Here is a 25,123-nt window from a genome sequence, read left to right as displayed (position 1 = left end):
TCCCTCTACATATTGTCTTGGATAGAGAACCACATTTTTTTTCCAGGTTTTGGCGTACCCGTCTCTTTTCTTTGGCCTATCATCCTGAGACAAATGGGCAAGAGGGTCAATCAGGTCCTGGGAAATTATCTCCGGCATTTTGTATCCGCTCGTCAAGACAACTGGTCCAATCTGCTTCCCTGGGCCAAGTTCTCTTATAACCATCTGGACTCAAGTTCCACTGACAAGTCACCATTCTATGTTGTCTATGGTCAACACCCTTGTCCGCCATTACCTCTTCCCTCATTATCTGAGGTACCAGCTGTGGACAAACTGGTAACAGACTTTAAGTCCATCTGGGAACAGGATTGACAATCTCTAATTCATGCTACCAGTCAGATGAAGGCCCAGGCAGACAAGAGAAGGAGACCTGCTGTAACCTTCGCTCCCGGTGACAAAGTGTGGCTTTCTGCCAAGTATGTCTGACTCAAAATTCCAAGTTACAAGTTGGGCCCACGGTTCCTTGGACCATTCACAGTGCTGAGGCGCATCAACCCAGTCGCTTACAAGCTCCTCCTGCCTCCCACCATGCGAATCCCAAACTCCTTCAATGTCTCCCTCCTGAAGCCAGTGGTCCTCAACTGTTTTTCTAGTAAGTCCTCTCCTTCTCCTCTGCAAGCAGTCTGCAATGACATCTACACCGTTAAGGACATCCTGGTGAAGAAGAATGTTAGGGGAAGACGCTTCTTTTTGGTCGACTGGAAAGGTTTTGGTCCTGAAGAGAGATCCTGGGAGCCAACATCCTGGATCAGGATCTCATCAAGAAATTCCTTCAGGCAAGAAAGAAGGGGAGGCCAAAGGGGGGGGGGGGGGTTTACTGTAAAAGCGCGCGTTTAAGCAGAGCGCGCACTGGCTCTGCTTAAGCTTAAAGGGCCAGTGTATCCCTAATTGGGTGTGCACATAATAACCTGCCTATAAAGCTGCATCTGTGCTCACATTCCCTGTTGGAACCTCTAAATGCTTCTCATTAGTGTGTGGCCCAGCTCTGCTGTATCCAGCCTGTGTATCCTGCCCTGTATTCTGCCTGTATATTCCTGCCCGTGTATCCTGCCTAGTGTTTCCAGCCATTCCCGATTCCTGCCGAGCCCCCAGTAACAGTTTTAGTTGAGATGGGAATACCTCTTTAAGTGCCAACCCTTAAAGTGTCACTGGTTATGAATTTCAAAAATCAAAGTCAACAGTAGATGTGAAATAAGGCAAGTTTGTAATATAAGTTTATTATTATTATTTTTTTTGTTGTTATTATGCTGTAAGACAAAGCTGAACTTACCAGAAATCCAGGTCCAGTCTCCTGAAGGCAGATTTTCTGACTTGTACTGGTTGAAAAAAACAAACTAAAAACAGGAATTCCGGCCAGTACAGAGAGTCACGGCTCAATGTGTCCAGCAATCACATGACTGCCTTCTCTGTGAGCGCTCAGATGGCCTGGGATACACAGGACTTTCTGTTTTATGACTCTTTGAGAAAAAAAAGTCAGAAAACAGGAAGTGCCCTGTTTTCCATGATAAAAAAATAAATAATAATGAATGTAAATTGCAAACTAGCTTTGTAACTAGATTTTAGCTATATCACATCTACTGTTGATGTACATTTTGAAAGTTATAATGACAGTGACACTTTAACTGCAAGCTGCCTTAGGCACAGGCATTGAGTGGCAAATACCAGACCCCTATAAGAGGTGAAAGAGCTGCAGATCACCATAGCATGGCACAGGTACCTGAAGGACCTCCTAGGCAGGTAAATGTCTGGACTCAAAACACTCACTTCTCGGACTAAGACTATCTACTACAGCTGATCGGCAACATCAAGTAAACAACACTACTTTGCTATTTATACATTTCTTCCTATTTTGCTTTTTGGCTTGATATTATTCTCTGTGGTTGTTTTATAAAAAAATAACCATAAATATTGTGTTGTGTGCTTCAAATAGAGCAGGGCTCAAGGATCCAGATGCTGCGCCTGAGACAATAAACTTAGGGGAAAGTTGCACCACATCAGCTCTAAAAGCAGTAACCAAGGAAACCATTTGCTGAAGAATATTATATTCTGCGGTCTAAACATGGTGCTGCACTAGTAATTACTTTCTATGTCAGCACTTACATTTATGTGGCAGGTCAAATCTACTTCAGTTCTCTCCCTCTCTGACGTCATATACTAAAAACAAAAGGAAAAACTTAATGCCTCCCTAATGCAGCCAAGGAGTGAGAAATAAACACGATTGTACTTGTCTGTACAGCATTGCATAGGACAATCCAAACACAAATCTAGATGTTATAATACACTGCAGGATGTATAACATGTTGTTGTTATAATGAATGGAAATGTCAACTCATTCTCAACTCATATTGGTTGCAGAGGTGTTCTGATTCTGCGACGTTCTCTGAACCCGAACATTACGATTTGACTCCCATTGGCTGGAAAGGTGGATACTGTCTTAGGGAGTCCTAGAATATATGGACAGAGCCATAGGCTGTATCATGTTTTCCTGGCAGGCCTAGGGCAGCATCCAGCTTCTTCAGCCGACGGGAGTCAAATGCCGAATGTTTGGCTTCAGAGAACGTTGCCGAATCTGAACAGTTCAGCCAGTTCGATCAACACTAGTGAAGATTATTTTCAACTGCTTATATGGTACCAATATCTTCTGCAGCACTGTACACAATTTACATCCTCAAAATAAGCTAAGAGGCATCACCTTAGAGTAATTGGATATAATGGTTTTTTTTGGCCTCTGTGCCTCATAGGATGGGGGGGGGGGGGGTACCTACAATTTTGCACCAGGGCCCATCAGCCTTTAGCTATGCCCCTGAACATGGTTGTACATCCGCTAGTCCCTTGTATTGGGCTGTAAAAATCTGCAACATATCATCTATATTTGAACTTACCCTATATCATTCTGAGAGGCCATAAAAGCCTATTTCACATTGTGATATTGTATAGTGGGTGACATGGTTAAGACTGCAGTGCAATGGGCCCCAACCTGAAACAACAACTTCCATCATGCCCTGACAACCTGTCAGGACATGCTCATGACATCAGAATACAACAAGCAGTGACATAAAGTAAGTGACATCATTGGTGATATCATCCCAGGGCCCTAGAAAAGAAGGTGCAGAGCCCCAGACTCTCTGTCCTGAGGGGCTCCACACTAGTGACCACATTGTCTGTACTGCCCATGCATACTGTCAGTTTGTTTCTATTGCTTCTGATTTTTGTCAGAACATGGACAGAGAGGAAAGGATTGACAGGGATCTTGCCATTTTTGGCAACCTCATGTGTTATGCGGTTACAATCCAGGTGGACTGTCTCTCCACCAGACACCCACTCATCTTCATTGAAACCTTCAGCAACCCGCTGAGCTAGGGCAACTCCATCAGTGACCTGCTCAGCTGGGACAACACCACTAGGGGCCTGCAGAGGCTGAACACTACCATCAGAGACCAGCCCAGCTGAAACATTACCACCACCAAACTGCAGAGGCCCGATTTCACTGCCAGAAACCTGCAGTGTAGCAACTCCAGCACCTTTAAGATGCAGAGTCCAAACACCTCCATTGAAGACCTGCTCAAATATGCTGGAATATAACCACCGGTGACCAGATCAGCCTAATCTCCATCACCATCCATCTGCAGAATGTGGCAACCTCCTTCATTGGCCTGCTTAGCTGAATCAGTGCTGTTAGCTATGTGCTCAGTTGAATGTGTACCACCAGTCACCTGCAACTTGGAGATTTTTTCCCCACCACCAGTGGTTTAATGACTTGGATCTGCAGCACCAGTATCCTGATAATCTGGAGCACCACCCTCACCCTTAGCAGCTTCCTGAAGATCTGGTCAACCATACCCAGCTGGACCACCACCACTACCACCGGTGAGATGCTAACATGGATTTTTACCATCACCACCAGCGACCTGCTAGCCATGATGAGCAAAATCAGTGAGAAGCTAGTGTGGATTGTGGATTCAGCTACACACTTGGGTGACAGGCGGCTGCAACGGGTGCTCCCGGCTGATAACTGCAAGTGAGACACTGACCTGGATCAACACCACCAGCAGGATGCTGATCGGCGTCCTACAGAGCATCAGACTGATTCTAGGATGCTTAACCAGTACCAAGGAGCTGAGAAGATGCCTCTCTACCATCTTCAAGGATGTGCTCAGTGGCTTTCCCGACACCACCACCACACCACGCTCCGAGGGGCATCCCTACCGCCGACAGCAAATTATTTAGAAAGTTAAATAATCGTTTTATTTGTCAAAAAATGTGTACTTCTTATTATAACCAGAATTTTATATATGATAATAAACACCATACGCCACTTTTCTTACTCTGTACGTGTCAGCTCTGCTCCTCCCCTCAAACATGGCTGACCTGCAGTACACACCGTTATTGTCTAAGCATGTAAAGAGGAAACCAATCACAGCCTAGCTTTCACATGTTATTTGTCCTGGTAAAGTGAAAGGGGAGCTCTGATTGGTTGCTATGGACTACTAAGGACAGCAAAGGAAATTTATTGTGCTGTCTTATAGCAAGAGACCCATAGCAACCAAACACAGCTCAGCTTTCGTTTCTCACATCGCTCTGGGAACATGAAAGCTAAGCTGTGACTAGTTGCTATGGGCAACACAGAGAACCTTACCATTAGAAAGCTTAAGTAATCAACCCCATTCTTTGTAAAAAGTTGCATTCACACTTGGTGTTTTTCTTGCATTTTTGCCATTTTCTTTAGTATTCCTGTAGCTTTAGTATTCCTTCTCCATAGTGCAGACTGTACAGGATCTGTGGTGACATCATAGTCACATGTTTAGGTCCTTCACTATGTTCTCTAATGTTACCGAACTGTCTCCTGATTGTGGTTTTTCCCTGATTTGTGCAAAATCGCTGTAAAAAGCAGTGATTTTTTTGAAAATCATGGAAAATTAAGAAATAATACACCACTGAAGGTATGAGTCAGTTTGCGTGGCCATGGGCCCCCCAGGAGCTCAGGGCTCCGGGCTACTGCCCAAAATGAGCCAATTTAATCCGCTACTACCTCCACAGTCCTATTAACACTTCAAAATGGTACCAAATTTTACCTTCAGGATAACCATATTATCACTGCATAGTGACCAAATAATGCTACCATACTATTACTGAATAAAAAATACTATACAGAGGCCAATATCACCACCATGTAGTGCCCATATAGTAGTAGATACAAGTTATACATGAACACTCTGCAGACCATATAAACAATGGCAGGGCAGATAAATCCAGTGACTCACAGATATACTTTCCCTTCATTTCTTAATCTGACTCAGACCACCATGAAGACTTCTCTTGGCTATGACTCATCTCTGCTAAGTTTCCTCTGTATTTGAATTCTCACTCTTATAGCACCCATTCCCCACTCTATACACAAACTTCCCTTCCTGTTGTGCCTTTAACAGTAATATTATGCTGCTACCCCCAGTATTGTGCCTGTGATTGGCCAGCACCTTAAAAACGACAGGTACCCTACAAAAATTATGCCAAGCAGAAAGTGTCCCCAATGGTTGTAGTGTATCACACAAAATAGTGTCCCCCTTAGTGTTCTATGCAATAATAGTGCCCTACACAGTAAGGCTATGTTCACACTACTTAAGTTTCGTAATATTCACGGCCATTGTAACAACAGCTGTGATTACTATGGAACTTACGTAGTGCTGCCTTCTAAGGAATCCCAGCCGGAGTGTATACACATAGTATACACTACGGCCGGGATCCCTAGCAGCAACGCAAGAAACTGACGTGTTAGTTTTCTGCGGCCGCTATTCAACGAATAGCGGCCACAGAAAACCTGTCAGTTCACACAATGGAGCATGCGGCTCCGGCCGCATGCTCCATTGTGTGCATTGGTATATTATACCTGCCTGGATAATTGTGTGCATTGGTGATTATACCTTCCAGGGATAATCTTCTCTGACCCCGACCGGTGTCACGGATTGGCCGGTGTCTTACGCAGTGGAAAGATGGCCTCATAGTGTTTCTTTAGTAACCTCAACACAGTAATGGTTTCCCTTACCCAGTGGCAAGGTCTTCTTAGTTTCCCCACACAATTGTAGATCCTCCCCTTTTTGTCTACACACAGTAATAGCACCTGCTAATAGTTAACTGTAGACGCTTCTGGTGAGCACTCACACTTAAATAATGCCAACATGAACGGCATGCCATCCCCATCCTAAAAGTATGCATCACCATTAAATATCAGTATGTGAAACAACTTAGGGCCCTATTACACCAAATAATGTACTTGGCTGACTACTGGCCATTCTGTCCGACAATGGTTTGGTGTAATAGAGCATGTTTTAAGAAAACACACATTGTTGTCTTAAAACATGTTCTATTTAAACGAGAATGATAGTGATGGTCTGCTGGCTGTTGTTCCAAGTAATAGGCAGCAAACCGCCACTATCTTCTATGGGGAACCTGGATGATCTTTAGATCATCGCACAGCTCTCTGTTTCCCTTACCCACTTGATATATGTGCGTGTATTAGTACAGACTGTGAGTGGGGAACAAGGAGCAAGCCAGTGCTGACCTGACAGCTCGCTTGCTCCTGAATATCGTCTCATCTCATAGGGCCCTTCATTTTATTAAATTAAAATTAGAAAATAATCAATAAACACATAAACCATAGTATACAATTATCTTTTTATCTTTATTTATGAAATGGTGATATTTGGCAAAAGCTAGGTGCATTGCTTTGGCAGGAAATTTCCAGATAAAGTGTAAGGGCAGACATTACCTAAGCGGCTACAAGTGACTTCTATAATGCTCTGAATCAGGACAGTAGGAGTCGGTAGGAATGTGACACTGAGGTCCTGTGGACGGAGGTAGTGATGGACAGCCTGACCATTTCCAAGGAGTTTCAGTTAATTAACCTTTTGCTAAATATTTATTCCTGTTAAAGACACAAAATAATAAGAGAAAGTTAGAAAAAGTTTTTACTATCTATGTTTTTACTATCTATGTATCATCCAAACGATATGTGAATATGCAATAGAATATAATGAATATACTTTACACATACTCATACAGTGTATACATTGTGTGTGTATATTACTTAGATTTGCTTATATTTTCCCCTGGCTTGTAAAAATATAATCAAGCATGCATTGCATTTTCCTTTGGTTGCTCACAGGAAACACCTCCTTTTCCTTTGGGACTATATATTGGCAACATGTTATCCTGTTTCTTCAGTTCCTCCTTGAAAAGTCTCTATAAATGCATTAATTGTACTAATATAATTTTCCCCTATACTCCAGCAGAAATAATGCTGGTTGATGTAAATTTACCGTCACAGCTATAGTGTCAACGTATGAGTAAAATGGTCCTAATGTCTGGTGTTTCCAACATGTAGATTGGTTTATGTTATATTCAATTCTGACACATCTATCCACAGTATAAATTCTGGCTTTTCAGATAACAATGGCCTTTGGCAAAATGGATATAAAATACAAAGTAATCGCAATATTCTTATATAGAGCCAATTTCTTCCATGGTGCTCTACAATTCATAATCGGTATAAGAGAAAGGAGATGATTAGATATCTTTGAAAGCTTATAGTAGGGGTGGATGCAAGAGATATTTTAAGGGGCTGTCAATCCCCTAATGCTGCTGTGCCTCTAATATGGGAGATCAGCCGTTATTGCTGGAACTCCTGTCACCTCCAAAACACCCCCTAAACCTAAGTTATCAGTAGATATATTCTGAATTTGGGATTTTTATCTTTCTATAAGCCCACAAATGAAAGAATCTAAGTAGTCTTCTCCATTGTATTCTTGAGTTAGGTAGAGGGTTGTTTGTCCCTGTCATTAGGCCAAGTGTGTTTATTGCCTCAGGCAGCAGATTTACAGTACATCGGAGGGGCCCCATGTTCTATAGGGTGGCGATAAATAATACTGTTCTCTACACCACTGACTTCATTGACCCCATGAGCTGCAAATGATAGCTGGATGTAGAAGAAGAATGCAAGGAAGTCAGGACGGGAAACAAGGTGTAATGGTAGTATGACCATAAATAAGATCACCAAGTTAAAACGCATGGACTCTTGAATATGTCAGGTTTCATTTTTGGAGAAGCAATAAAGATCAAAGAATTGTATACACATTTGTGGAATTGGAAACTTTAAACTTCTGTCTTGTCTTCACCAAGGATGGAAGGTAGTGTTTGAACAGGGTCATTTCTGTTTGACCTGGATTGCGTGTATGCACCTATTGTTATATGCTGCAGATTTTCTGCACATCCCTTACTTAAGGTCCTATTAGACAAAGCAATTTTTCATTATGTCTGATTAACGATAACAATTAATGATTGCAAACTAGCGGTTTTGTGGACGTCTAGAAATCATTAACCATAGTACATGGAACGACAGTGGTTATTTACAATCATAAATAATATAATCATAATAACAAACAAACAATGTTTACATATGCTGAAAGATTTGTAAATGATTAAAGCTGTTGGCCACTTTATGGTAAAATTGTTCAGTGTACAGTATTAGTAACTGTACTTACTTAGAGCAGCTCCCTGCGTACCTCATAGATCTAAAATCAGATCCCCCTCCTCCAGGCTGGGCTGCCCTGCTCTGTGGTGAGTCTGTCCATAGGATGGCAGACATGGAGGAGCATGTGACCATGCCCCGCCCCCCAGTGTCCACCACTGAACCTGTATATGCCTATGGAGGACACTGGAGGCAGGGAATGGTCACATGCTCCTCTATGTCAGCCATATTGTGGAAAAACTCATGACAGAGTACAGCCTGGAGGAGGAAGGCCTGATTTTAGCTCTATGAGGTACACAGGAAGCTGCTGTCAGTAAGTGATGTGAATACATTTACTAATACTACACACAAGACAATTTTACTATAAAGTAACCAACCTCTTTAACAATGATTTTATGTTCAGTCCAAAAGATGCGATCAGCGACAATGGAACAAATTTCCGTTAGTCGTTACCATTATCGCTTAATGATGATAGTGATTTTTCACACGATAATATTTCCGTGTAATAAGGCCCTTATGATATTCAATAGGCTTGGGGGGGAGGGGGGTTGCCATTTCAGGTTTTGCTTCAGGAAGCAGAAAATCTAGAATGGCCTCTGCTCTCTATGCATCAGCATGCCCAGTTTGTAGGATTATGGCAGGCTTGTAGGCTTTTTAAATATTTAATGCTGTGCCTTGGAGGAAGTTATACAGTGGTCCTTAAAGTTAGAAACCTAAGTGAAGACTAAGATGATCTTCCAGGACTACTTTTACAACTGTTCTCCTGTACTGCTGCTGTTGCAAGAGAAAGATTACCAGTCTTAAAAATGTAGCCTTTGGAGAAGTGTTGTGGGAGATGCATGTTTGCACACTAGCACTAATGACCTTGAGAAAACCCAAGGGGGCACAAGACAAATCTATAGTAAGTGGCTGGTGTAGAGATGAACAGTGACCTTTTAAAGGGGTAGTCCACCAAAAAATTTTTTCTTTCAAATCAACTGGTGCCATAAAGTGCCAGAGATTTGTAATTCACTTCTATTAAAAAATTTTAAGTCTTCCAGTACTTATCAGCTGCTGTGTGTCCAGCAGGAAGTGGTGCTTTCTTTCCTGTCTGACCCAGTGCTCTCTGTTGCCTCCTCTGTCTATGTCAGGAACTGTCCGAAGCAGGAGCAAATCCCCATAGAAAACCTCTCCTGCTCTCCAGACTGGAAATAATACAACTTCCTGTTGGGCATACAGCAGCTGATAAGTACTGGAAGGATTGAGATTTTTTAATAGAAGTAAATTACAAATCTCTGGCACTTCATGGTAGCAGTTGATTTGAAAGAAAAATTTTTTTGGTGGACTACCCCTTTAAGACAGACAAATGCCATAAGCCACTCTGAGCCATCACATTGAGAATTGCGCTACTCCCCTGCCTATGTTACAAACCATTCATAATCTTAAAGAAGTTGTCCAGGAAAAAAAATCCCTTTTCCTCTATCCACAGGATAGGGGAAAAGTAGGAGGTTGCGGGGGGTCTGACTGCTGTACCCCCCGCCGATCTCCGTATAGGGCCCCGTCGGCTCTGTTAGGAATAGAGCCACATATTGTTCTTCCAGTGTACTCTTCTCTTTCCGCTGCTCCATAAGAATGAATAGAGCTGCGCGTCCGGCACATGACCCGTGGCGCTATTCATTATAGAGCGGCGGAAAGAGATGAGTACACCGGCGGGCCTGTTATGGAGATTAGCCTTCTACTTTTCCCCTATCCGGATATAGGGAAAAAAGTGAATTTTTCATGGACAACCTTAAATTGTTCTGCAGCCATAAAGTGCATTGTACCACTGTGTTACTGTACCTATTAAGCATGCATTATGCTTTTATTGGAATTATGCAACCACTATGGCATTTGTGCTCTGTGAAAAGAAGTAAAGTATTTGTAGAACTGTTAGGTTCTCCCATCATTTTAATGAAGGGAATACCATGTTACATGTAACTGCATTGAAAAAAGGAAAGAAAACTGCAAGAAAACTATATAGAAAAAAACATATGGTGGAGAGAAACATATGTTCTCATGTGGTAGATTTATAGGGAAAATTTCTGTGACTGAAAAAAATCATCTCTACAAGAGAATGCAATGGTTTCTGCAGACGTTGTACGGATTTCTGCAAGTCCTATTGAGATTCATACGAGTTGTGCATGTATGAAGATAATACTTCAAGAGATAACAGGTAAAATACATTTATCAAAGATGGATTTAATGGACAGGAAACAGTTTATGCTAATGTGATTCTGGTGAGGAATTTATTGCTCCCCGAATAATAATTATGTTCGCTAGTAATAAAAAATGAGTGCTGTATATAGTAACGTAACACTGTATATAGGACCAGTATTATTTTTATGCAGAAAAGCAAAACTCGACCACTGACAGAAACTTTGGAGAAGATTGGCATTAAATAATATGGCTGTGACATGGGCAGAGCGGACATGGCTTATTAACGTCTTGGGTAATTGAAATATCTCTAATTGTAATTGGCAGCGTTCTTGTAACTATGCGCAAGCAGTGCCAGAATGAGAGGCTTGAAAACTTGTGTCAGTATGAAGAAGAAGAATTTCATCATCAGGTCATTTGTAGAATCACAGCAGCCTATGAATTTGGGTGTTTTTTTCAAGAAACTTTGGGGTTTTTCACTCATTGGGTGGGTTCACACTGAGGAATTCTCGCGGATAAATTCCGCGGAGTTCCGTTGGCTGTACGCGCGCACGGCCGCGCGCCTTTCCACGGGCTCCATAGACACCATTCTATGGGCCGGCTGATTCGGCATTCCGCCGAAAGAATTGACGTGTCAATTCTTTCGGCAGAATGCGGGATCCGCCCCTGCATAAAATGGTGTCTATGGCACGGGCGGAGTGGCGCGCGGCCATGCGCGCGTACACCCAACGGAATTCCACGAAATTTAACCGCGAGAATTCCTCAGTGTAAACCCACCCTATGAGTGAAAAACCCCAAAGTTTTTTCACCTAGAAACCCACATGAGCCCTTATTTTCTGCGCCACTAATTGTACTTTGCAATGACAGGCTGAATTTTTTCATAAAGTACACTGCAAAACCAGAAAAAAAAATGTGTGGTGAAATAAAAAAAAAAAACGCATTCTGTTTATTTGGGGGCTGTTTGTTTTTACAATTTTCGCCCTGAGGAAAAACTGACATGTTATATATGTTCCTCAAGTCGTTTTGATTACAATAATATGTAACATGTATAACTTTTATATTATGTGATGGCTTGTAAAAAATTCAAACCATTGTTAACAAATATATGTTCCTTAAAATCGCTCTATTCCCAGGCTTATAACGCTTTTATCCTTTGGTCTATGGGGCTATGTGAGGTGTCATTTTTTGGGCCATGATGTGTTCTTTCTATCAATACCTTGTTTGCACAAAGGCAACTTTTTTATCGCTTTTTATTACAATTTTTCTGGATTTGATGCAACCAAAAAAGCGCAGTTTCCACTTTGGGATTTTTTACGCTTACGCCGTTTACCGTGCAAAATGAGGAATGAAATAAATTAATGGTTTGGGCGATTACACACGCGGCAATACCAAACATGTTTATTTATTTATTTTTATTTATAACATGGAAAAAGTGGGGTGATTCAAACTTTTATTAGGGGGGGTTTCTTTATTAATAATGACACTTTTTTTTTTACTTTTACACATATATAGTTATACACGTAGATCAATGAGATAGGCACTCGATTGCTTCTGGCTGCTGCAGCCAGAAGCAATCGAGTGCCGAGCCAGGATCAGCGCCATTACGGAGCAGACCCCGGCCCGAGCAGGATGTGTGGATCGCTCCTCCGGGACAACATCCCGGGGGGGCTATCCATCCTACTAGACACCAGGGATGAGGCTGCATAAAGGATTCAGATGCAGCTGTCAACTTGGATCACATGATAAAGAATCACACAGGGGATAAAACTCAGAGATAAAAATGTCTATAGTAATTTACACTAAAATGAGAAAAAGCCAGAAAAAAACACCAAAAAGCAGGAATAACCATAACATATCTGAAGAAAAAACAAAAAAACATTGAACATCAATCAATGTCAATCAAATGACAGTTTCCATTTACAGAGAACCTGTCACCAATGCTGGCATGTCTGATTAACTATTCACTTGTATATTTTATGAAATACTAATGTGATGTTTATCTAGTATTATTCCTAGAAATTTTTTAATCTATTGACGATTGGGTGTTTCCATGTATGATGACAACTGGGTGTTTCCATGCATGATGAAAAGTTGCTGCTCTCCAAACTGAGGACAGGGACCAACATAAATCTTCCAACATGTCAGAAGTTTTTTCAAACTTTAGTCACCCTTTAAGTATTCTGTAACACAGATCTAAATGTGGATTTTTTTTATCTTTAATTTAGCGTGGGTTTTGCTTCTGTAGCTTTATGTTAGCGGTTTTCTGTGAAGCTTATATCCAGAGCTAGACCATGCTTCTTAAGAACATTGTACCAGTTTGATATAAGGGAAAGAGAACTTGAATCAATGTTTAAATGATATGTCTAGACTGCATCCTGCGGCACAATACAGGATTCCTTAACAAAGCTCTATCACGGTGTAATTTGGGCCCTGTTTCTTGTCAATTTATAATCGTATTAAAGGGACACTCCAGTAGAAACTGTAGCTTCCTATTGTAATTATTCATTTTAACATCTCTGATTATATTTTTACTCACCTTACTTATTATGTAGCATCTCGTACTGTTCAGGCAGTTGCTTAGTAACAGGTGACATGACCAATAAGTATATGGGCTAGTGACATACTGGGGGAAGGGCTTTATTTGGGGGAGAATACAGCAGTCTTTCTTTAAGACTCTAGACCAGGTTATTTAACCTCTTTAAAACAGGGGGGGGGGGGTTCATCTGCTAAGCCAATGCTGCAACTTGGCACCTGGCGATCATATGATTGGCAAGTTGGAGAGCAGGAAGCCTATGGCTTAAAGTGACACTGTCACCCCCTTATTGCATTATGACTTTTCTACACAGGTGTAAAGGGTAAATTTTGCAGTTTTCATACCTTATTTTATATTATACGTCATGGTGCTTGATTCAGTAAAAAGTGATCTTTTATCATCTGCAGATTATGCTACCTGCTTCACAGCTGCAGTGGCACTTAGCTCCACCCACATTGCTAATGTAGGCCCCGCCCCTACATGACGTTATCGCCAAATAGCCCCATTGGTATGGGCTGACCTAGAGGGGGTGGGGCTTAGAGCTTTAGGCCGGCCTGTTTTAATAGCTGTCGAGGGGGCGGGGTCTCTTCCGCCTATTTTGGCCTTAATGACCAGACAATCATTTTCACATTTTTGCTTTTTTCCCCAGCCATAGCCATTTTATTTTTCACCTACAGCGCTGGTGGGAATATAATTTTTTGTGCCACTGTCTCTAGATTATATTAGTATCATATTTGTGTAGATGGAAATTCTTTTTTTTTTTCTGATAGATAATGCGACAAAAAAATCATCAAACCTAACTTTTTTTTTCCTCTTTCTGTTTACGTTGATTACTGTAAGGGAATAATGTTATATTTTACTAGATTGAACCTTCACACACGCTACGATATAGAACATGCTTATTCATATGTGTTTTATTTTTAAAATAGAAAAGGAGGGGGTGATTTAAACTTTTATTCGGGGTGGGGCTTGCGATGCAGCGTTTAAGGGGTTAATGGCAAGCAGCCACGCGATAACAACCGATCCTCGCGCTCCTGAGCTTGTTTCAAAGAGCTCCTGCACATTATGACGTGCCAGCTCATCATGATGCGCAAACAAACTGCTTTACATGACGAGCCAGGTCATCATTTTACAGCTAAGGGTTAAGGACCTACTGAACGATAATCTGCCATACTTGGCCTTGTACCAACCATTCAGGTTGATAATCATTCAGTGTAATAGCATGATGAAAGGTAATGATCACCCGCCATGCGCCATGTTGGCTAATTATGGTCTTTTAACATGTTTATACATCAGGGAAGACTGTTCCATGTAATAGGAGTGGCAGCAGCAGACCACCGCTGACTTTAGTGGGGTGCCAAACAATCTAAAGATCATTTGGGCACCAACCTAACAGGTCTTTGCTCACTTCTGTAAAATATGCAGAGATGTAAAAGGGCCTTCAAAGAATATAATCACATTACTACCAGCATAAACCATTTGGGTGCAGAGGTTTCCACCATAGCCAGGCCCTAGAGCACTATATGAGAGAAGTCTTGTCTCACTTTTTAGCATGCACTTTCCCCCTATGGCACTATACACTATATTTACTATTGTTGGATAATGTGCAATCAATTTGACAGATCTTTCAATGTACTTTTTTGAATTGTGGATCTCCATGTCTTCATTAGGGGAAATTATTAAAGGAGTACCCTGGAGAAAGAATCAACTGGGGCCAGAGAGCTATACAGATATATAAATTACTTTTATTTAAAAAAAAAAATAAACTCAAGCCTTCCAGTACTTATCAGCTGCTGGATGTTCTGCAGGAAGTAGTGCAATCTTTCTAGTCTGACACAGTGCTATCTGTCTGTGAAAGGAACTGTCCAGAGCAGCAGCAAATCCCCATAGAAAACCTCTCCTGCTCTGGACAAGTCATGTCACGGATAGAGGTGGCAGGAAGCAAAGAGCACTGGGTCACATTGAAAAGAATACTCAACTTCCTGCAGGGCATACAGCAGCTGATAAGTATTGGGGAATTTGAGATTTTTTAATTGAAGTAATTTACAAATCTTGTATAAACATCTGATACCAGTTAATGAAAAAACAAAGGCTTTCGCACCTGTTTTTATGTACAGTTTGCAACATACTTTTCTGTCTTTGTCACTTTGTAAACACATTAAAGGGGTTGTCCGGCGATAAAAAATTATTCACAGAATAACACACATTACAAAGTTATACAACTTTGTAATGTATGTTATGTCTGTGAATGGCCCCCTTCCCCATGTTTCCCCCCACCCACGCTAGACCCGGAAGTGTGGTGCATTATACTCACCGCATCTCGTGTCGTCCATGGTCTCCGATCGTCAGCAGTGACGTCTTCTTCGGGAGGCCGGCGGATCTTCCCGAGTGCCGGCCACCCTCTGCAGCGTCATCCGAAGCTCAGCCGCGATTGGCTGAGCATAACTGTGCTCAGCCAATCGCGGCTGAGCGACTGATGACGCGGCCATGTCCGGGTACACGGGTGGGGGGTGGTGGGACACGGGGAAGGGGGCCATTCACAGACATAACATACATTACAAAGTTGTATAACTTTGTAATGTGTGTTATTCTGTGAATAATTTTTTATCGCCGGACAACCCCTTTAAGCATTTGGGTAATTGTTTTTGTATGTTTGTTGGCTTAAGAGGGGTGTGGTTTAAATTTTTTAGCATTTTAATCACATTTATTAATTGGGACTTTTTAAAGTCACAACATTTTGGTTGCAAATTCACTACACTTGATGGATGGCATAAAATCCACACAACAAAAACAGGCAGCTCGAACGAAAAATTAGTAAAAAAAAAAGTCACAAATGATAAATTTGCACAAAAACGGAGCATCATTTTATAAAGTTGCAAATAATTAATATCCCTAAGCACCCCCACCATACCATACTACACCACAAACTTTTTGCAGAAGCTTCCTCTAATTTGTCTTAAAGAAGCAGTTCAGTTTTTTTTTTTCCGGCCCCACGGGTAGCCGCTGTCATGTATACTTACAGAAGATGATCGGTGTCCCGTTCCCGTCAGTCAGTTCCCGTCCCGCGGTGCCGTTCAAATCGGGCGGGCTCACTTCCGCCGGCGCTGTGACTCCTCTTCTTGGCCTTGTAATTTAAACCCCAGAAGCCACGCGCTTCCATAGCGAATGCATGGAAGCGAGTGACTTCCGGCGTATAATCACTGGTCAGAGAAGAGGACTCGCAGCAGCCGGCAGAAGTGAGCACGCCCGATTTGAACGGCACCGCGGGACGGGAACTGACCGACGGGAACGGGACACCGATCATCTTCTGTAAGTATACATGACAGCGGCTACCCGCGGGGCCGGAAAAAAAACAAAACTGAACTGCTTCTTTAAATTCATAATAAGGTTGGGTTTTACGTTAAGGGGGCTCCGTCTCATGTTCCCCAAGTTTTAACTTTAGCATTATATGTTTGCATCTACTATAATAATAATTATATATATATATATATATATATATATATATATATATATATATATTACTAGAGTGAAGAAACAGATCTGGAACACAATGTACATTAGTTGTTTTTTATCTTTTCAATGTCATCTATAAAACTTTATTTGCTAGGACCTGGAGGAACAGTTTTTACAGATTAAGCTGCAGCCATCCAATTTACAGTTCCCAGGGCTATATGAGTTGGATACTATATCATTGAATGAAGTGTGAGATCATGACACCATGGAACATAAACGGATTGTGCACATTTGACAATTTCTTCTTATACAGTGGGTCCCCCTGTCTGCTTATCATGGGGAATCTCAATAAAAATGCTAGTTTAACTTTCAGCAATGCAGCAGGGAAACATATTATAATGGAGGTTACTGAAGTCAATGAGGATCCATTGCAGTGGCTACAATGAACCTCTGTCTATTAATTTAATGTACTCTAGTAGGATTATGTATTGTATGCAACCACTAGTGCTTACTATTGCTATGTGGTGAATCTTCAATGCAATGCCTATACATACAGTGTGTATATTGGCATAGCATTGAAAACGGGAACCCCGTAAAGGGGGCCATTCACTTAAAGGGGTTGGCCACTTTATAGTAAAATTGCTCAGTGTACAATATCAGAAAGTGTACTCAATATATATACTGACAGCAGCTCCCTGCGTACCTCATAGAGCTAAAATCAGACTCCTCTCCTCCAGGCTGGGCTGTCCTGCTCTGTGGTGATTCTGTCCATAAGATTGCTTACATGGAGGAGCATGTGACCAGGCCCCGCCCCCCCAGTGTCCACCACTGAGCTTGTATATGTCTATGGAGAACACAGGGGACAGGGCATGTCACATGCTCCTCCATGTCGGCCATTTTATGGACTGAAACAAAACAGAGCAGGGCAGCCCAGCCTGGAGGAGGGGAGTCTGATTTTAGCTCTATGAGGTAAACATGGAGCTGCTGTCAGCATATACATTGAGCACACTTACTAATACCTTGTACTGACCTATTTTACTAAAAAAGTGGCCAACCCCTTTAAATAACACACATTACAAAGTTGTATAACTTTGTAATGTGTGTTATTTAGTGAATAAAAGTTAAATGCCGCACTACCCCTTTAATAAAGTTACATTACTTGTAGAGATGAGCAAGCTGAGACAAGGTTTGAGTTTGTACGAATCTGAACCATCGGCATTTAAATCTTGCTGTCTTCCCGGTCCATGGGGAAGGTGGAGATAGCCCGAGTCCCACCTGGAAAACAGGGATGCAGCCTATAACCTAGGCTGTATCCATGTTTTCCAGGCTGTCTCCACCTTCCCCACAGAGCAGACGAACAGCAGGATTCAAATGCCGATGGTTCAGGTTCGTACGAACCCGAACCCCGACCTGGCTCACTCATTTCTAATTACTAGTTACATGTTGTCTGTGGGCAGACTGTGCATTTGATGGAAGTATAGAAGCCCAATTTTTGAGCAAATGCACCAATTGTGGCAGGCTTGGTCATGTGCATTGACCCACAGAATACGGTAGACATAAATAGCCAAGCCAGATCCCCGGTAATTGCAAGCAACTGTGTAGAAAACTGTGTCTCCAGCTCCGAAATGTGTGGGTGCAACCCCTTACTCATGGCCTAAAGCCCTACTCATAGTGTCACTGGGCCAGGGATAGTTCACACACTATATTTTGGTCAGTATTTTTAGCCAAAACCAGGAGTGGAACAAAGATAGAATGTAAAAAATAATCACCTTTTCTGTGTTTTTGACCCACTCCTGATTTTGATTAAAAAAAACCTGATCTTATGTCATATGAAAATCTTTATGAAAATATTGAAAAAGAGAAAATACTATTTGTGAATATAGCCTAAGGGTACATTCACACGTACAAGATCCGCAGCGGATTTCTCACTGCCAATTCGCAGCGAGACCCGCTGCGGATCCCTGCCCAGTAAAGTCTATGGGCAGATAAACTTGCAGCAGGATGCACATCCCACCGCAAGTTTGTCCGCAGCCCGCCCCGTTAACCCCCCAGCTGCCGGAGCGTATACATCCCCTGGTCCCTGCTCCGGCTTGCTTCGGGGCTCCTGATGTCTTCACATCCCGCTTAGCCAATCAGTGCGCTACTGCGACGCAGCGCACTGCTTGGCCGAGCAGTACGTGCCAAGAACCCAAGAAGCAAGCCGGAGCGGGGACCAGGGGAAGTATACGCTCCGGCGGCCGGGGGGTTAACGGGGCGGGCTGCATCCTGCTTCGAGGTTTGTCTGCCCATAGACTTTACTAGGCAGGGATCCGCAGCGGGTCTCGATGCGAATTCGCAGCGAGAAATCCGCTGCGGATCCGGTACGTGTAAACAATCCCTAAGACTCAATATTAGTCTATGTTCACACAATGTACTTTTTATGAAAAGAACGTCAGCTGATAAAATGATTTTTATTGAAGTCAATGCAAACAACGGCCATTGGTCACACAATGTATTGTACCACCGTTGTTTGCTACGGCTGTCGAAATAATGAGCATGTCAATTATTTCCGGTCATTGTCCATAGATCAATGCAATTTGCATTTGAAACAATGACCGTTGTTTGATACTGTTGTTTTGAGTGCCAAATAACGTCCGTTGTTTATACAGCGTGTGAACAAAGCCTTAGGGCCCTATTCCACGGGACGATTATCGTTAAGATTATCGTTAAATCATTTAAATCTAAACGATAATCGTCCGTTTGAATAGCAGTTAACGATTAACGACCGAATGGGAAATCGTTGATCGTTTAAGACCTGGACCTATTTTCATCGTTGTTCGTTCGCATTGAGTAAGCAGTTGTTCGGTCGTTCGCAGTAGTGACAAACGCAATAGCAACGACAAGACGACCGCAAGAACGATCATAAGTAACGATTATCGTTCCGTGTAAATGGATGAACGATTTCAGGTCTTTTGCAAAAGCGGTCGTTTGGTTCGTTTAACGTTAACGGTTATGCGAACGATAATCGTGTCGTGGAATAGGGCCCTTAGGATGTATTTAAGCCATTCAGTGACATATAATACTAGACTTTTTGCATGCATGTGATATAGTAAACATATAAAATAATTATTTCTATATAATATAAAAATAAAACCTTTGAATAAAAAGAAAGTATGTTAAATCATATAGTAGACACTGGTGTGTCAAAAAGTAATTGTTTTATTGTGCTTAAAGAGCAGTGTTTTGGTAAAACCTAAAGCATCTGTGCATATAAACCTTATTAAAAAGTGGTTTCAACCATTAGGGGTTTACAGCTTCTATGAACTCCTATATGTCTCTGTTGTTAAAGTGTCACTGTCGTTATAACTTTTAAAATCAAAATCAACAGGAGATGTGATATAAAAAACAGAAAACAGTCAGAAAACAGGAAGTCCTGTGTATCCCAGGCCACCTGAGCGCTCGCAGAAAAGGCAGTTATGTGACTGTTGGACACATTGAGCCGTGACTCTCTGTACTGGCTGGAATTCCTGTCAGAAAATCTGCCTTCAGGAGACTGGACCTGGATTTCTGGTAAGTATAGCTTTGTTTTACAGCATGATAACAACAAAAAAAAAATAATGAATGTATTTTGCAAACTTGCTATATATCACATCTACTGTTAATTTAAATTTGGAAAGTTATAACAGCAGTGACACTTTAAAGACTACAAAAAAGCCTTATGTAGCCTGATCTTGTAGTCATACTACTTTCATCTGCCCCCTTCTAGCTAACTTACAGAATGCATTCTAGCAATCAACTGGTGTCAGAAAGTTATACAGATTGGTAAGATACTTCTGCAGGAAGTAGTGTATTCTTTCCAGTCTGTCACAGCACTCTCTGCCAAAAGAAAACCTCTCCTGTCATGGACAGAGGTGGCAGCAGAGAGCACTGTGTCAGACTGGAGAGAAAACACCACTTCCTTCAGGCCATACAGCAGTTGATAAGTACTGGAAGACTTGAGTAATTTTTAAATCTGTATAACTTTGAAAACATTGTTTTTTTCTCCAGAGTACCCCTTAAAGAGCAAACTGCACAGGGTTTGTAGACTGTAAACATGGAGACACATAGGCCAGCAAAGGAGCTTTATACAAAAACAAAATGAACAATAAAAACAATTTTTAGGAAAGGTGGACAGAGTCTTTAAGGTTAATATGGCTCCTTTAGTGATGCTAAAATATATGAAACTAAACGCTTAAGAAGTTTTTAAGCTGTAAGCCCAGGATGGAAGAAAAATGGCGCTGTCAGGAAACATGTTGATCTTAAATAATTAAGCAAAACATTTCAGCATGAGAAAAATGTCCATCCAGCGCTGGATGCTGTCCTCCTACAATGAGCAGGATCACAATTATGTTTATTGCTTAACATTGCAGTTGGATATTTGGCAGGAGTCCTTGCAGCCGGTCAGAGCCAAACAAATGACATTCATCATTGCATTTGGAAAACATTATTTGAATGGACTACCATTTGGCACAATCATGATGCCTAATATCGTCTAGATGAAAACGACTGGGAGAATATGAACTCGCTGCCACAGGAGCTACACCATTTTATGTCAACGCAGATGAATAATATGAATAGCTGTCACCTGTAGGTCTCGCATATAAAAGATACAATGGTCTGTTTAATTTAGAGTATATTATACTTTGCTGCAAATTACAAGCAGTCAAATAGTGTGTCTCCATGACTGTGCTGTTATACAGAAGCGCACACAATGGCAGAGCAACAGATGGTGAAATACTGTTATTACCATTATTATTATTCAATTTACTTTTCAGGCAATAATTGTCTTACATAAGCCATGAATGCCAGAATGGTGATGACCCCTTTTCCTTGTGTCAGAATACAAAATCCAGCACTGATAGAGTTAACAATGGTGCTCTAGCTATAGCGCTGGTAATATTCACTGAATTATATGAGAGGGCTTAGAAATTGAAGCCCCAAACTGCTTAATGCTCCCAGTGTATTAACAGTGTTGGAACCTGGTGATTGCATGCTGGGTAATGCCACACTGCCAGCCGCGATAACACTGGGTTCCATCAACATTAAAAACATAGTAAGGGAAGATTGCAGACAAGGCTTATGGAGCATATCTGTAAAAATTCCAGCACTAACCCTACTTGCAAAGTGCATGTGGAGTGGGTCATTTTATTCTTATAATCTATATATGCAATGTAATGGCTGTCGTCTTAGTAATTTTTTTTCACTACCCGGAATGGCATTCACTTGCACTCACACGGACTCGGATTGCAGAAGACAACGTCCAAATAAGGGTCCTTGCACACAACGGAAATCATTCGGATAACCTCCAGCAGATTCCGCGTGCGCTCCGGCTTGAACATCTGGCTATCCCATAGGCTTCATTCTAGGGTCATGTCAATTCTTTGGGCAGACGGTGAAATATACGTAGTGTGAACCCAGCCTTATACTGGGTATTTTTGTAGATATAAAGTGTTCGTCTTATACAAAGATAATGCTTGCTAGAACCCTTTTCGCTGCCAGGAATTGTATTCTGAGGTTATGGATTAAGACGTCCGCCCCAGAAATTAATATGTGGAAAAAAGCTGTAAACCATGTAATAGCAATGGATTATATAAAAGCAAAAAAAAAAAAATAACAACATTCATATGTTTAAGAAGATTTGGGGGAAATGGCCAATGGGTCAACGATTGGGAAAGGAGGGAGGGGGGGAGTAGGGGGATAGGAAAAAGGGAAGGCAACTTTGTATTTGTTTTTTCTTTCTTATTTTTCTCTTTTGTAGTTATTTATGCATCGGGGGCTGGGAGAGATGGGGGTGTGTGGGTGAGGTTATTGCTATTGACTATGGATAGTTATGTTATTTACTGAGTTTCTTTTTGACCCAAGATGATGACAGAGTTTGTATTATAGGAATAACACCGTTTGTTGAAAGAGGGTCTATTCGATATATTTGTGACCGGTGGAGTACGCGCAGGGCACCTGAGTCTTGTTATATTGCTATGGGTATAGTGTTGGGTTTGCCTCGCGTGGGGGTCGCTGGTGCCCGCTCGGGTGGGGACTGTCGCCGGGGTCGGGACTGGTTCGGATAGATAGGATATGTATATGGTTATACGTATGGAGAATGGAGGGGGGTCCTCTCCTATCTGGCGACCGTTGCTGGGTCCTGGCTAGATGCATCCCTTGAGTATGATGTGAATGGAATTTGCTCATCCGAGGTGGCAGAGCGAGGCATACCAATGGTCCGGCTGGCTACCAGGAAGATTGAGTCGGTACGAGACTTCTCCTGCGAGTCTGGGAAGGTTTCGTGCTAGACTATTAATGGACTCGGTGTGCAGACCTGTGATTGAATTCTCATCTGGTAAAGGTGTGTGACCGTCACAGGTTATCACATCGCTGTTGAGTATGGTTGTTGAGTGGCTGTGTAGGGATGCTGGGGCTGGATCTGTTTCTGTGTTGCCGGGAAGGGAGCTGAGATCCGTATCACTAAGTTACTTTATATAATTTTGGATGATATTTACATATATTGGATGGACAAAGGTCCAGTGGGGCCCGGGCCGGGGGTGGTTCTCGCGTGGGCGGGCGGGGTGTTCCCCTACGCGGGGCTAGTGACTGTAGCTATTATTAGTAAGAGGGAGGTGGTGTGGAGGTAGTGGTGAGTTCTCCCGAGATTGTTATCGGGGTTAGCGGGTGCCCCGCGGAGATGACTCCATGGGAACAACAGGTCTTTTATACTGATCCATGGTTTTAGTGGATAAGAGGACTATTGGGAAAATGGGATGATTTACTTCTTTTTTTGGAAGATTTGATGCTAATGTCATACTGTAATTGTTGGCTGTTTTTATAAAATGTAAAAAAGTATGTAAAAAAAATAAAAAAAAACCTGACAGGGCACACCTGTGAAGTGAAAAACATTTCTGGTGACTACCGCTTGAAGCTCATTAAGAGAATGCCAAGAGTGTGCAAAGCAGTAATCAAAGCAAAAGGTGGCTACTTCGAAGAACCTAGAATATAAGACATATTTTCAGTTGATTTTTTGATAAGTATATAATTCCACATGTGTTAATTCATAGTTTTGATGCCTTGAGTGTGAATCTACAATTTTCATAGTCATAAAAATACAGAAAACTCTTTGAATAAGAAGGTGTGTCCAAACTTTTGGTCTGTACTGTATATTTGCATACATATGTTTATGCCTCTGGAGCATACACGGCACCTGTAGGGTTTCTCATCTGACCTGGTTCTGTGCACTGCTATACAAAAGTAATATTATTTCTGATACTAAAGGCTCGGGCTGGGGATGTATTACAACTATAGCCTCAAGAGTATTACTTCAACCACTTCAGCCATAGGCCTGTCCAGAAGTACTTTCCTCAACCTACTGTACATTTGTCATGTGATGACACGGGCTTGGAACCTAAGCCAATGCCATTAGCAGCAAAAGACAGCTGTAAATTATGGCTCACACTCTGATCAAAGAGCTGGAATAGAGGATAACTCCAATTCCAGCCAGTTTAACCCAATAACGCCCATGGCTCTAAGTGGTTAGACGGAGTTAAGGTGCTACATTTTCCATCACAGAAAACCACCTAGAGCCTAATGAAGGCTCCTGGGTCTGCCATCTTTGTAGCTCTATTAGGCCTTGCTGATAACAAAGGAAGGGCCTAGGGGCTCAGACTTCTTTGCTGTTTGTGGCCTAGAAATTCCAAATGGCAGCCCTAGAGGCATCAGCCATCTTCAGTCTCACCTTGCTTACATGCTCAGATACAGGGCTGACCAATGGAGGACCATGCATGTATGTGAAATAGCTGTTCCACTGGAGGGCTGGTAACAGGGAACCATGCTGCTACAAGTCCTGCCCCCATCAAACAAAAGCAGCACAGCAGCACTCTTGTTTCCTGTTTGTATAAAGTATGCTGGCTGCTTAAACCAGCTTGGTGACTGTATGCTGCGCCTTCAGAAGCCTGGGGGTATAGGAACAGAGCATGCACAGCTGACTGTATGCTACTGGGGTAGAAGACGCTGCTATTTTTGGAAAAATGTGCTGTCTGAAGTTTTGTCTGGGGCCCATAGGATTCTTGTAATACCACCGTGTGCAAAAGTATTAAAACATAAAAAAAACTGCTGTAAATACACTAGCAGAATGATTGCAACATTTGATGGTTCTTTATACTGCACAATGGATGTTGTAAAAATTAAACAAAAAAGTTGGGATTTTTTTTTTTTTATTCCAACACTAAACAATGTAATTAAAGATTTTCCAGTTTAATTTATGCACCCCCAGTGAATGCAGATTCTTGTCATATGAATGAGCTTATCATGTCTAACAGGTTTTTTTTTTCACATTTGTTAATGTATCCGATGCCTTCCTGAATGTTTGTTCAATTTCTGCAAATAATTATTGCTTGATGCAA

This window comes from Dendropsophus ebraccatus, chromosome 3 (genome assembly GCF_027789765.1).
Source record: "Dendropsophus ebraccatus isolate aDenEbr1 chromosome 3, aDenEbr1.pat, whole genome shotgun sequence".
NCBI classification, from domain to species: Eukaryota; Metazoa; Chordata; class Amphibia; order Anura; family Hylidae; genus Dendropsophus; species Dendropsophus ebraccatus.
This window is presented reverse-complemented; position numbering follows the sequence as displayed.